Genomic DNA, 14,356 nt, shown 5'->3' with positions numbered 1-14,356 from the left:
AAGTGTGCCCCGGAGGCCATTTGCAGCCCACAGCTAATGTTTTAAAGGCCCACAGCACTTTCTAAAAATACTATTAAAATAAACAAAAACATAACAAAAGTGAGATAAAAAAGCTTAAAGGTGAAATGTAATTTAGAAAACGTTGCAATGTTGACTAATAAAACAAAGCTGTTTTTTTTTTTCTTTCAAACTCATTGCTCAAAACATAATATTGAATCCAAATCAATGTTATTATGAATTATAGTACACACACTCTGTCAATTCTCTTACATACTCTTTATTTCTAGACTTCTAGAGTGTTTGATTATCACATTGCTCTAAATGTATAAAAAATAAAATTCACAAACATAAAGAGGGATCCTAGTGGGCCAGGCCAATATTTCCTTATCTCTAAACTAAAACTGGGGAAATGTGTAGAGTGTTCTGGGCTTCAGACATGATTTTATTTCAGAATTCCTTGAGAGAAAAAATGCCTGGTTAGGCTTTGGTATGTAAAAATAAAGTTAGAGTACCTTTTTCGTTTACAGCTATGTTGTTATTATGCTGTTTGTTACTTATGTATGTTATGTTGCAGCTATTTAAAATAGTTTTGTCAATTTGTTCTGGCCTGAAATAAGTTGGCCCTTTGAAACATATCTTTGTCTTTGTGTGTTGTATGTAGAGCACATTGCTTAGCAGAGTTCAGTGATGCAAATGCATGTCAAGTTGATCAACACATTGTATTATTCTCCAGTGCAATAACAGTACTGAAATGAAGGCTAAAAGGGCATTAATGGGAGCTTTAAAAAAAGAAGTAACTAAATAGTTACTTTTCAAGGTAACGCATTACTTTTTGGTGTAAGTAACTGAGTTAGTAACTGAGTTACTTTTGAAATAAAGTAACTAGTAACTGTAACTAGTTACTGGTTTTCAGTAACTAACCCAACACTGGTTTTGGATCATTTATTTCACGCAGTTGCTCTAAGTTTCTGTGCGCTCATTCATATTCATTCTTAATTATATATTTCTGGTTGTGCGACTTTTCAATTTGAACATGACCAAGTGCGTCAGAGCAATTAGGTCACAGTAGACTCATTGTTACACACAAAAAAAGAGGTATATTTAACAAGGAAGTAGTAATCTGCAAATACTTTTACCCAAAATGGCCTCAAAAACCATTAATGCAATCGTTTTTTTTAAATATAAAATACATCTTTTAAATATATTTTTTATTTTAATTTATGGGCAGCACGGTGGCAGAGGGGTTAGTGCGTCTGCCTCACAATACGAAGGTCCTGAGTAGTCGTGAGTTCAATCCTGGCCTCGGGATCTTTCTGTGTGGAGTTTGCATGTTCTCCCCGTGACTGCGTGGGTTCCCTCCGGGTACTCCGGCTTCCTCCCACCTCCAAAGACATGCACCTGGGGATAGGTTGATTGGCAACACTAAATTGGCCCTAGTGTGTGAATGTGAGTGTGAATGTTGTCTGTCTATCTGTGTTGGCCCTGCGATGAGGTGGCGACTTGTCCAGGGTGTACCCCGCCTTCCACCCGATTGTAGCTGAGATAGGCTCCAGCGCCCCCCGCGACCCCGAAGGGAATAAGCGGTAGAAAATGGATGGATGGATTTTAATTTATTTAAATTTTTTGGAATGTAATTTTATTTTTCATTATTTATTTTCATGCACTATATTCAGATCATAGCATGACATTTTATGATTTCATAATAAACAGTTTTTTATTAACATAGTTGTATTGTATTATCAAAATATATAATAAAATAAAAATAAAAATAGCAATAAAATTTAAAAAAAATGTTTTTTTAATTGTGGCCAACACTGTGGGACAGGGTACCTCACAATATGAAGGTCCTGGGTTTGATCTTGGGCTCGGGATCTTTCTGTGTGGAGTTTGCATGTTCTCCCCGTGACTGCGTGGGTTCCCTTCGGGTACTCCGGCTTCCTCACACCTCCAAAGACATGCACCTGGGGATAGGTTGATTGGCAACACTAAATTGGCCCTAGTGTGTGAATGTGAGTGTGAATGTTGTCTGTCTATCTGTGTTGGCCCTGCGATGAGGTGGTGACTTGTCCAGGGTGTACCCCGCCTCCCGCCCGTGTGCAGCTGGGATAGGCTCCAACACCCCCTGCGACCCCGTAAGGGACAAGCGGTAGAAAATGGATGGTGTATAAATGTGATTGTATTATGATTAAGTTTAAATACAATTTTTAAGGGAGCGATACACATTCACTTATTGTGATACAGTTCATCTGATGGTTTGATATAAGAATCAGTCACTGTATTGTCAAAAACCTGGTCCCTAATGCTTTAATGGTACAAAGGAAAGGGTTCAATTCCCAGGAAACACTCCAAAATCATTCATGCTATTGACGAAAGAAAAAGCCAAAAATAAATTGAATATTAAAACACTGTAAAGTTAGTGTATAGGCACTTGTGAGCCAATTCCAGAGCTTCATTTTGACTTAGATCTTCATAGAGAAAATATACAATTATTAAAATGTATAAAACGGTCAAACAAAAGTTTTCCGTATCATCAAGTGCAATAAAGAAGGGAAAAATTATATCAAAAGCCGCACTATCGCATTTATTCCAATATGCGAACTAAAAAAAAATTGTCAGTTAAAGCGGTGGTTGGATAATGTTGTGTAGATTGGAATCTTATTTCTTTTGCCCTAAAATTGGGGCGAAGTGGCTCGGTTGGTAGAGTGGCCGTGCCAGCAAATTGAGGGTTCCAGGTTTGATTCCCGCTTCCGCCATCCTAGTCACTTCCGTTGTGCCCTTGGGCAAGATACATAACCCACCTGCTCCCGGTGCCACCCACACTGCTTTAAATGTAGCTTAATAATGCAGATAATGGGTTACACTATGTAAAGCGCTTTGAATCACTGGAGAAAAAGCACTATATATCTTCACACTTCACATATATCAACAATATTTACATACAATCGTGGTCAAAAGTTTACATACACTTGTAAAGAACATAATGTCATGGCTGTGTTGAGTTTCCAATCATTTCTACAACTATTATAGAGTGATTGGAGCACATGCTTGTTGGTTACAAAAAACATTCATGAAGTTTTTTTTTTAATGAATTTATTTATTTATGGTTCTACTGAAAATGTGACCAAATCTGCTGGGTCAAAAGTATACATACGACAATGTTAATATTTGGTTACATGTCTCTTGGCAAGTTTCACTGCAATAAGGCGCTTTTGGTAGCCATCTTGACAAAAATTGGTGCAGTTCAGCTAAATTTGTTGGTTTTCTGACATGGACTTGTTCCTTTAGCATTGTCCACACGTTTAAGTCAGGACTTTGGGAAGGCCATTCTAAAACTTTAATTCTAGACGTCACATGGACAAAGATAAGACCTTCTGGAGAAAAGTTCTGTGGTCGGATGAAACAAAAATGTAGCTGTTTGGCCACAATACCCAGCAATTTGTTTGGAGGAGAAAAGGTGAGGCCTTTAATATCAGGAACACCATCCCTACCGTCAAGCATGGCGGTATAGTATTATGCTCTGGGCCTGTTTTGCTGCCAATGGAACTGGTGCTTTACAGAGAGTAAATGGGACAATGAAAAAAGGAGGATTACCTCCAAATTCTTCAGGACAACCTAAAATCATCAGCCTGGAGGTTGGGTCTTGGGCGCAGTTGGGTGTTCCAACAGGACAATGACCCCAAACACACGTCAAAAGTGGTAAATGAATGGCTAAATCAGGCTAGAATTAAGGTTTTAGAATAGCTTTCCCAAAGTCCTGACTTAAACGTGTGGAAAATGCTGAAGAAACAAGTCCATGTCAGAAAACCCAACACATTTAGCTGAACTGCACCCATTTTGTCAAATGGAGTGGTCAAAAATTCAAACAGAAGCTTGCCAGAAGCTTGTGGATGGCTACCAGGCAGCTACAGCTTGTTCAGAACGCTGCTGCTAGAGTTCTAACAAAGACCAAAAAATGTGAGCACATTACACCAATTCTTAAATCCTTACATTGGCTCCCTGTACATCAGAGAATAGATTTCAAAATCCTCCTGCTCACATATAAATCACTACATGGTCTAGGGCCCAAGTATATCACTGATATGCTCCCACTATATACGCCCTCTAGATCACTAAGATCTTCTGAGACCAATCTGTTAGCGGTTCCAAGAGTAAACTCAAATCAAGGGAGATCATCATTCAGTCACTATGCAACACATAGCTGGAATAAACTTCCTGAAGATGTCAGACTCTCCCCAACTCTCACTACTTTTAAAACTAGACTGAAGACTTTTATGTTCACCTTAGCTTTCAGCTAAATCTTTTAATCTTTTAACTTTTAACGTCTGCACTGTTTTTATTTTTATTGTCTGCATTTTAATTTTGCTTTTATTTTCTTTCATTTCACTTTGTTGTCTGTGAAGCACTTTGAGTCTGCCTTGTGTATGAAAAGCGCTATACAAATAAAGTTGCCTTGCCTTGCCTTGCCTTGCCTTGCCTTGCCTTGCCTTGCCTACCAAAAGCGCCTTATTGCAGTGAAACTTGCCAAGGGACATGTAACCAAATATTAACATTGCTGTATGTATACTTTTGACCCAGCAGATTTGGTCACATTTTCAGTAGACCCATAATAAATTCATAAAAGAACCAAATTTCATGAATGTTTTTTGTGACCAACAAGTATGTGCTCCAATCACTCTATCACCAAAAATAAGAGTTGTAGAAATTATTGGAAACTCAAGACAGCCATGACATTATGTTCTTTACAAGTGTATGTAAACTTTTGACCACGGCTGTACATACAACACTACAACAAAATACAGCATTTTACTCTCATCTCACATTTTTACAATTGCCTCCCCCAATTAAAACAGACATAGGGCTAGTTAGCTTGGGAAGGCTGGCCTTATATAATAGATAAGAGTTGTAGTGAATGCCAGGCAATATTCACAGCTCATGAGCTGTGTTGTAACGCTAAACACACGCACACAAACAATCCATTAAAAATCCCATAATCCCATAACAACGCTCCTTACTGCACGTGTGTGTGTGCGTGTGTGTGTGTGTGTGTGTGTGTGTGTGTGTGTGTGTGTGTGTGTGTGTGTGCGAATACGGGTGTGCCGTGCTTTCAGTGTCTGTGACTGTTTGGAGTGTCATCAATGGGAAGTGCCAGATAGCATCTAACAACCAGCCTCAGCAAAAAGCCATGAGCAGACATGAGGATGACAAAATAGTATTGGCTGAGACAAGTCTTCAGTTAGACAATCCCACAATGTCAATAAATTAATATTTGCAGATCTGACATGAGTGTGTGCGTGCGAGTGTGTGTGTGTGTGTGTGTGTGTGTGTGTGTGTGTGTGTGTGTGTGCGTGTGTGTGTGTGTGTGTGTAACGGAGCACCTGAGACGTGACTAATAACAATCAAACCTGTAAAGTTTAGACACTACCGCGTGATAACCATCTCCAGATGAGTCTTTGGTTGTTTGGCCAACAAGCACTTCTTCTGTCGAGAAGTGTGCTGCCGAGCTAACGGTTCCGCTTACTCGCAACAGACATTGTCAAGTGGCGCTCAAACAGGTGGGAACATGTGGACAGTGGATTTGCATTTTATTTACATCCCAGTTAGGTGCCTGGAGTGAGGAGGGGGCGCTTGATTGAAAAGCAACTGTCTTCCAAGATGAAGGGATGGCGTTGAGATAGGAATAGATAAGGAAAAAGAAGTGAATATTAGGAGAAATACTGGGAAATGTCCTGTAAGGATAGGGTTGAGTCATTGGAGACTGCAATGATGCGTGTTTGCTGTCATGATTCATGAATTTATGATTCCCTTATTGAACCGCAGCTCTCAGGCACTCGTGCAGTTAAAAAACCGAGATATAATTATCTTTACACTCACTTGTGTTGCCAGATGTTTATACAGTCATGGCTGTGAGGTGAGTCATTTTCAGTGGGTTGTAAAACTATACTGTTCAATTGATTGACCACTGATAAGTATTGGCCAATTTTCATAGAAAGTAAGTGATTGATTGTCTTTCATTCACAGAAGCCGATCCAGCCAGCAGCTAATTGTGTTAGCTCTCCTAAATAAATGATCATCAACTCAACTGTGGCAAATAAACTGCATTTCTTAGTATCTTAATTATCAAGTGTTATTATCACTGGCGATCTAGAGGACAAAGCTAAACATGTTACACACGGAGTAAAGTCTGGAATATACTCTAGCGTCGTGTAGCTTGCGTTGGCGACGCCGTCATGCACCCTACCCTGCGTAGCCCGCGGCAAGGCTTGCAGCCACCGCCAAAATAACCTAGGTCTGCATTGCTAGTGACGCAGAGCTGTGATTGGTCAGTTTTTGCCAAGGAGGTTCCCTGAACACAGGCGAGCAGACTTGGTGCTTGAAATGCACTGATTATTGTATGAAAAAAAACAACAGTGATTAAACAATCGAATGAAAACTGATATTGTGTACTTAACATCTCGGTGTGCTGTAAAAATAATTACTGAATGTTTGTTTTTCAGCTTATTCTGTTGTTGTTGCGTCCAAAAGAAGTCACAAAGTATGACACTCTTTTTAACTTGTATCGCCATTATCAATAATACCATTTACCGTTACTTCACTAAAACCAACATAGCAGCTACACATTATTTACTTGTTTATGTGATAAGGTTGTTTAAAAAAATCTGTGCATGCTGGTGGGTTTATACGTCACATAAATACATACACCTATTGGTGTTTTTTTCCTGTATTTGAGGATTAACTTGGAACTCATTCTAGACAAAATATTTCCCAAGTCACTATGTCACACGGACGTCTCATCAGCATCACTTGCACAACAGATTTGGTATGATAATATAATTAATGATTTTGCATTAAAAAAACGCTAAAAAACCGTCCGATTTTAGACTTTACACATGTGATATATATGCTTAACCATGGGTCAGATAATGTTTTAATATTAATTTTATTCATTTCATTTGATTTATTTTATGTTTATGTTGGTGTGATCCCAGAATGCAGAGAAGGCGAGCGACGTGCAGACAGAAGGTTGTTTAATTCGGTACAAAGCGGAAGAAAAATACCACAGGTCGAGCAAGAACTAAAAAAGCAACAGAACACAATGGCATACACTAAATAATAACACAGCATGGACGGAGAGAAAAAGGTGGAACTAAATCGAACTAATTACCAACATGGAGCAGGTGTGCCGGCAGTACAAGAAACACAAGCTCAAGGTGCTGCAAAACACACAGACCAAACAGGAAATACTATCAAAACAAGAGCACCAGGACAGGAAATGTCATGTGGGATCATGGCACATTTGTATTTGTGTAATGAAGAATTTGTGTGATTTACTACATTGGTGTTTATGTTGAAATACTGTATTTATTGCTATCTTTTTGAGGAAACTAGTGGGATCGAATGGATGAAAAACAACATTAGGGTGATAAGATCTGCAGTGAAATGGCATAATTACGCCTGATGCAAAGGGAGTGCAATGCACAGAAGAAAGGGATGTAGAAAAGTATCTTGGGGCACACCACAAAGGAGAGTTTCACATGAGAGCACCAGAAGAAGAGAGTACCGGAACTGAAACAGTCCAGGGCTTAACTTGCGGATACACACCCATTATTTAAGAGGGACAAGATGCAAAACGCAATCAAGCGACGCCCTGCATCAACGTCAGATTCAGGTTCAATCCCCCTGCCTCTCAACCACAAGGGCTCCAAACTGCGCTGTGTCAAGTCAGCATCCAGGCAGACCCACCGCCATCAACAACTCGTATTCGCATAACCCCCCACCTCCTTGTTTTCATCCCTCACTGCACTGTCCCATGTCCTCAGTGCAAACATAAACAAGCTCCAAGAGAAGCAGGTGTCTTTCCTCTGGGATAAATAAACAGTAAACCAGGATCCTGGAGCAAGAGCTTCTGTGTGTTTGTTTGTGTGTGCACGTGCATGTGTGTGCGTGTGTGTGTGTGTGTGTGTGTGTGTGTGTGTGTGTGTGTGTGTGTGTGTGTGTGTGTGTGTGTGTGTGTGTGTGTGTGTGTGTGAGTGTGCGTGTGTGTGTGTGTGTGTGTGTGAGCAAGAAGTTTGTTGAGGGGGGAGGGGGATTACAGTTAGTTTCTGTCCCACGTGTGTGGGTATGGGAGGCGTTGCTCCAAATATTGCTGATAGCATCTCCTAAGCCCCCTTTGTTTCTAACAAAGCTGTTTGTTTGCACTGAAGGCACTCAGCCTTTGGAGTGTCGTTTGTACTATTTTTATTCTGACCCCTCTATCAGCTATTTTAGAGGTTCAGTACCAAACAAATGAGATAGATCTCCTACATCCCTCGTTTGGGTGCATGATATTTTTTTGGAGTCTTTAGCTGATTTGCCTGCTAATTTACCTGCAGGTGGATGGTAATCTACACTGTTCGAAAAATAGTTGGATAACACCAATTCTTCAAAGTGCAGTACAATCCACACTAAGTAAGTCAAATTATTGAACTAGCTTTGTCTACATTTTCTAGGGTCCCAAAAGGACTACGACTGCAGTGAAAAGCTGTTACCTCAAAAGATACGATGATAAAGTGTCCTGTTATTTTTTTATTTTATTTTAGCTTAATATTATTTATTAAAATAAAATCATTTTTTAAATCCTCTTGTAAACAGTCCCTACCTGTATACTTGATTTTCTGGAAAAATCAAAACATATATATTTGAAAATGATAATTTAAAAAAATGTATAATTAAAAAGAAGTGTTTTTAAAGACATGTTTTCACTACTACTACAATGGGAAATTGAAGTATACAGCAAAGTAGTAAAAATAAAGTACATAAATACATAAGATTTTGGTAAGATTAAAGTTCAAGTTAATTTATACTGAGTTAACTTTAACACACGCTCAAAATAGAGGTAACTTAAAGGCCTACTGAAAGCCACTACTACCGACCACACAGTCTGATAGTTTATATATCAATGATGAAATCTTAACATTGCAACACATGCCAATACGGCCGGGTTAACTTATAAAGTGACATTTAAAATTTCCCGGGAAATATCCGGCTGAAACGTCGCGGTATGATGACGTATGCGCGTGACGTAGTCAGTTTAACGGAAGTTATGGTACCCCGTAGAATCCTATACAAAAAGCTCTGTTTTCATTTCATAATTCCACAGTATTCTGGACATCTTTTGCAATTTGTTTAATGAACAATGAAGGCTGCAAAGAAGACAGTTGTAGGTGGGATCGGTGTATTAGCAGCGGACTACAGCAACAGAACCAGGAGGACTTTGTTGGAGAGCAGACGCGCTAGCCGGCGACCTCACCTTGATTTCCTACGTCTCCGGGCCGCCAAACGCATCGGGTGAAGTCCTTCATCCTTCCGCCAATCGCTGGAACGCAGGTGAGCACGGGTGTTGATGAGCAGATGAGGGCTGGCTGGCATAGGTGGAGAGCTAATGTTTTTAGCATAGCTCTGTGCGGTCCAGTTGCTAAGTTGCTAAGTTAGCTTCAATGGCGTCGTTAGCACAGCATTGTTAACCTTCGCCAGCCTGGAAAGCATTAACCGTGTATTTACATGTCCACGGTTTAATAGTATTGTTGATTTTCTATCTATCCTTCCAGTCAGGGGTTTATTTTTTTTGTTTCTATATGCAGTTAAAGCACAATGCTATCACGTTAGCTCGTAGCTAAAGCGTTTCGCCGATGTATTGTCGTTTAGATAAAAGGCACTAGATGTCCATTTCGCGTTCTCGACTCTCATTTTCAAGAGGATATAGTATCCGAGGTGGTTTAAAATACAAATCCATGATCCACAATAGAAAAAGGAGAGAGTGTGGAATCCAATGAGCCAGCTTGTACCTAAGTTACAGTTAGAGCGAAAAAAAATATGTATTTCACTGCATTCTAGTCCGTCACTCTAACGTTCCTCGTCCACGAATCCTTCATCCTCGCTCAAATTAATGGGGTAATGGTTCGAATCGCTCTAGCTGCGTTGAAAACAATAGGAAAATATGAGGGAGTGAACAACTGACAACGTCACGCTACTTCCGGTAGGGGCAAGGTTTTTTTTTATCAGAGACCAAAAGTTGCGAACTTTATCGACGTTGTTCTATACTAAATCCTTTCAGCAAAAATATGGCAATATCGCAAAATGATCAAGTATGACACATAGAATGGATCTGCTATTCCCGTTTAAATAAAAAAATTCATTTCAGTAGGCCTTTAAACAGATATACAAAGTAAATACAGCACTATACTGTAACATGTGTTTCATCCTTGATGGTAATTTAAAATAATGTAAACCTACCTTGACAGTTTTATCCAAAAATGTAAGGTGTTATTTTTATCTACATTAATTTATCATTTTGATATTTGGAAAAAGGCAAAGGCAATCCAGAAAATGTAATTGTCAGTTCACAAAACATGCAAGTAAATACATAATCCAGGAAATACAAAAATAAATGAACGAAAATATGTGTAAATACTGAATAAAATACACAAAAGTCAGTGGTTGAATAGAATGTGTAAGTTGGGGCCATGAAATAAATCAATGAAATTGGTGAAAATTAAATGTAAAAGAACAACAAATACCAAAAAGTTAGGGGTATTCAACTTTGGAGTGAAATGTCAAGATGAAGCTAAAATGCTTAAAACTTAATTTTAATTTATCTCAACTTTTAAATGCGCATGTCCGATGTTTCACTACTTTTTTTTTCCGCAACTTGCTTTCCTCTCAGGAGCTGAAGGGCAAAATTCACAACAAGGGTGTGACCCTTGAATGGACCAATAAATGGTGTGTAAGTTAAATTAGAATTGGTATCTAAACAGTGCTCACCTTTTGACATTATGACAACCAGACCCTAAACAATTTATCATTACCTTGCCATTGGGAGGCTTCAAACAGGAAGTGGCCACTGATTGTTGAGTGTCACAATGTCATCAATAGGATTCAATTAGGGCCCCCCTCACTAAACATAGATTAAGCGCTGTCTCAGGGCCCCATTTTGCGTCAAAGAGCGCATTTAAAATTCCAATCCATGAATAACAGGACGCTTCATAACACATTTTACTGCATACCTATTCCTAGCCCTTTCCTGCTCCATCACTGATGAGAATATGATGCTAATTTTATTGTCCCCGGTGGTACGCGATCATACTGGTTTCGAATGGAATCTGGAGATGTGTCAGGAAGGTATGCAAATTTACATTTTAATTATGTTAATTTTGTTATTTTGCACAAAACAAATAAATCATTGTTCATTTTTTTTCTTATACCTTGAAAAAGTACACTATTCAATGGACAATTAAAGAAATATTTCAAAAGGTATGGGAACCCTTTTTGGTATATTTTCATAACTTTAAATCTGATTAAGCACAGAATATCTACATTTTGCACTTTATTGCTTATTTCTTTATCGGTTTGTACTATAATTATGTTGTTGTTTTTACTTAAATAGTACTACCTCCTCAGGCCCCAGCTTGACTACAGCTGCTAGTTGTTTTTCTCCCCGAATAAACATCTCATTTCATGTACAACTGATGTTGGTTACATGTAAGACTAAATAATAGAACATAATATAATCTGTCACAGTTTACATTGTCACAGATATTCACTGTGAAAATCAGTTTTTATTAACTTCCCATGACCTCAAGCAAAACCAGAAAACAAAAGTAGCAGTATGACAACAATAATGAAAAACAATTTAAAAAAAACTACCACCTTTAACAGTATAAAAATTAGTATTCTGAAATATGTTCATTAGCTGTTGTTGTGTTTTGTTTTATTTTTGGTTCTATTTCATTTTCAAACTTCCCATAAAGATTTCATACCTGTAATTGAATTTCTGGAAAATCAATAAAAGTTGATTTGATTTAAAAAAATAAAATAAAAAATAAAGTCTGTTTAAGAAATTCTGCCATGGGCCCCAATAAGTGTATTGTTTTGCCAGGGATCTATTTTATTTTCAAACTTCCCATAAAGACTTCCTACCTGTACTTGAATGACTAGAACATTTATAAAAGTATATTTGATAAGATCGTTTCACCCAAATAAAAAAGGGTACATTTTTTATGTTGGAGGATCCCTCAAAATAAAATTCTGTCGATGGCCACAATTTAGTTTTTTGTTGTTTTGTTTTGATTCTATTTTATTTTCAAACTTCCCATAAAGATTTCCTACCTGTACTTGTATTTTTGAAATATTAATACAAATGCAATTTCCCAGATAAAATAAAAATAGCAAAATTCGTACCACTTTAAAAGACTGCAATCAAACACCAGTTTACAAACTACAGACCCGTTTCTCTATTTCTACAATTTTCTAAAAACAAATTGTTTAACAACAGATTGGACAGATTCATGAATAAAAATGAAACACTCACAGACAACCAATACGGATACAGAGCCAACATTTCAACATCAATGGCATTAACCAAAATAACAGAAGAGATTACCAATGCAATAGATAGTAAACAGTGTGCATCAACAGTGTTTATGGATTTAACAAAAGCATTTGACACAATCAATCATATCATAATAAACAAATTAGAATAGCATGGCATCAGAGGGTTGGTCTTGAACTGGGTAAGAAGCTACTTAACCAACAGGAAGCAACTTGTGAAGCTAGGCGAACACACGTCTACAGAGCGGAATGTATTTTGTGGCGTACCTCAGAGATCAATACTGGGACCAATATTGTTCAATCTTTATACAAACAACATTTGTAAAGTTACAAAGGACTTCAAATTATTATTATTTGAATATGATACAACTGTGTTTTGTCCAGGAGAAAACACAGAGAAGCTAATACAAATAATAACAGGAGAAATGAACAAATTAAAAAGATGGTTTGACAAAAACTTTGAATCTCAGTAAAACTAAAATAATGTTATGTGGTAACAGTAGAAGAGAAAGTCAAACACAAATACAAATGGACGGAGTAGATATTGAAAGAGTAAAAGAAAACACATTTTTGGGTATAATAACAGATCGTAAAATTAACTGGAAACCTCATGTAAAAAATATACAACATAAAGTAGCAAGAAACACATCAATAATGAATAAAGCAAAACATGTTCTGGACCAAAAATCACTTCATATTCTCTACTGCTCACTTATACCATATCTGAGTTATTGTGCAGACATATGGGGAACAACTACAAATGTGCGCTGCATTCACTAACTGTGTTACAAAAAAGGTCAGTTAGAATAATACATAATGTTGGATATAGAGAACATACAAACCCTTTATTTTTAAATCACAAATATTGAAATTTAACGATTTGGTGCATTTGCAAACAGCTAAAATTATGTACAAAGCACACTTTTACCTGCAATAATGTACAACAATTCTTCTCAACATAAGAGGAGAAATATAACCTTAGAGGAAAACCACATTTCAAACATTTGAATGGACGTACAACCCTTAAGATCATTAATATATCAGTGTGTGGAATTAAATTATGGAATGGATTAAGTTAAATTAAAGTACCAATGATTGTCACACACACACTAGGTGTGGCGAAATTATTCTCTGCATTTGACCCATCACCCTTGATCACCTCCTGGGAGGTGAGGGGAGCAGTGGGCAGCAGCGGTGGCCACGCCCGGGAATCATTTTTGGTTATTTAAACCCCAATTCCAACCCTTGATGCTGAGTGCCAAGCAGGGAAGTAATGGGTCCCATTTTTTTAAGTAAAGTAATCAAACAAAGCACTAATATGATTCAGTTTAAGACACTGTTCAAACTACAAGTGTTCACAAAGTACAAAGAACAATTATGATGAACATCTTGAAATCCATCCATCCATCCATTTTCTACCGCTTATTCCCTTCGGGGTCGCGGGGGGCGCTGGAGCCTATCTCAGCTGCAATCGGGCGGAAGGCGGGGTACACCCTGGACAAGTCGCCACCTCATCGCAGACATCTTGAAACCTTTTTTTTTTAATGAGATAATGATTATTTATGTATTTAATATTTGTTTACTTACTTAGGGTATATTTATTTATTTATTATTTATTTATTAGTTTATTATTTATTTATTTATTCACTGTTCTGTTACAAACAGAAACAAGGAAATGGGATAAAACTTACTGCTATGATATGAAAAGAAGTAAGATTAAATAAGTTCTGCTTCTTCCTACTCCTTTTCGGACATGCTTTAACAAAACAACTGGAAATATGTGATGCATTACATTGTATCGTATGCATTTTCAAAATAACTGAAACGGGACTGAACTGAATATATTTGATATAACAAAAAATAAATAAAGTTGGATTTTTTCACATGAAAAAGCGTGAATTTGTAGGGTCGGGTTCTCAAAATAAATGTATGCCTATACGGCCCTAATTTAGTGTTTTGTTTTGGTTCTATTTTATTTTCAAACTTCCTGTAA

At 37.6% G+C, this 14,356-nt stretch overlaps 1 protein-coding gene across 1 annotated transcript in view; it reads left to right on the top strand.

Moving 5' to 3' along the window:
* Window positions 1–14,356, top strand: part of grhl1 (grainyhead-like transcription factor 1) — a 73,252-nt gene that overhangs the window by 21,077 nt on the left and 37,819 nt on the right. The window lies entirely within an intron of this gene.

Source organism: Entelurus aequoreus, linkage group LG03, assembly GCF_033978785.1.
Source record: "Entelurus aequoreus isolate RoL-2023_Sb linkage group LG03, RoL_Eaeq_v1.1, whole genome shotgun sequence".
Lineage (NCBI taxonomy): Eukaryota > Metazoa > Chordata > Actinopteri > Syngnathiformes > Syngnathidae > Entelurus > Entelurus aequoreus.
Note: the sequence above shows the minus strand (reverse complement) of the source record. Positions and strands in the feature narration are given on the sequence as shown.